Raw genomic sequence first — 856 nt, forward strand, 5'->3', positions numbered from 1 at the left:
GATATCGATGTTACGATTCATAACAACAACCAAAACAGAAACTACGGATATCGATGTCAAGATTCAAAACAACAACCAAAACAGAAACTACGGATATCGATGTTACGATTCATAACAACAACCAAAACAGAAACTACGGATATCGATGTCAAGATTCAAAACAACAACCAAAACAGAAACTACGGATATCGATGTTACGATTCATAACAACAACCAAAACAGAAACTACGGATATCGATGTCAAGATTCAAAACAACAACCAAAACAGAAACTACGGATATCGATGTTACGATTCATAACAACAACCAAAACAGAAACTACGGATATCGATGTTAAGATTCATAACAACAACCAAAACAGAAACTACGGATATCGATGTCAAGATTCATAACAACAACCAAAACAGAAACTACGGATACCGATGTTAAGATCCATAACAACAACCAAAACAGAAACTATGGATATCGATGTTAAGATTCAAAACAACAACCAAAACAGAAACTACGGATATCGATGTTAAGATTCAAAACAACAACCAAAACAGAAACTACGGATATCGATGTTAAGATTCATAACAACAACCAAAACAGAAACTACGGATATCAGTGTTAAGTTTCACAACAACAACCAAAACAGAAACTATGGATATCGATGTTAAGATTCAAAACAACAACCAAAACAGAAACTACGGATCTCGATGTCAAGATTCATAACAACAACTAAAACAGAACCTATACTGGGACTAAGCTGCCTTCCCTCTACTGGGACTAAGCTGCCTTCCCTCTACTGGGACTAAGCTGCCTTCCCTCTACTGGGACTAAGCTGCCCTCCCTATACTGGGACTAAGCTGCCTTCC

The 856-nt window shown here is 37.0% G+C and overlaps 1 protein-coding gene across 1 annotated transcript in view; it reads left to right on the plus strand.

The window, feature by feature from the left end:
* LOC111089875 overlaps window positions 1–856 on the plus strand; it is a 16,764-nt gene that overhangs the window by 1,047 nt on the left and 14,861 nt on the right. The window lies entirely within an intron of this gene.

This window comes from Limulus polyphemus, unplaced genomic scaffold (assembly GCF_000517525.1).
Source record: "Limulus polyphemus unplaced genomic scaffold, Limulus_polyphemus-2.1.2 Scaffold7714, whole genome shotgun sequence".
Lineage (NCBI taxonomy): Eukaryota > Metazoa > Arthropoda > Merostomata > Xiphosura > Limulidae > Limulus > Limulus polyphemus.